This window comes from Penaeus monodon, chromosome 22 (genome assembly GCF_015228065.2).
Source record: "Penaeus monodon isolate SGIC_2016 chromosome 22, NSTDA_Pmon_1, whole genome shotgun sequence".
Taxonomy (NCBI): Eukaryota; Metazoa; Arthropoda; class Malacostraca; order Decapoda; family Penaeidae; genus Penaeus; species Penaeus monodon.
In genome coordinates this window covers 15,903,074-15,903,364 of record NC_051407.1, presented here as the reverse complement: position 1 = coordinate 15,903,364, position 291 = coordinate 15,903,074, and positions in this window count along the sequence as shown.

The following is a 291-nucleotide window of genomic DNA, read 5'->3' as shown; positions in this document are numbered from 1 at the left end:
GCATTTTCAAGTTTTTGTTTGGTAGCCCGCCAGCAGATATCATTGGGAAATCAGATGTTTAATCGTAAAAAGATATTAGCATAAAATATTCATCGAAGTTCGCGCTCCATACCTACCCCGGGGAATATTTGGCGGTCGTAAAAGCCTCAGTCTCGTTTAGGTTATCCAACATCTTGTCCCATTTTATTCGTTTTCATTCGGGAGAATTTAAAGTAAGGAAATAATTGGTTGAACAAAATAAAGATGAAATGAAAATGGTGGAAAACTGTGCGAGATGAAGCGAACGTTACC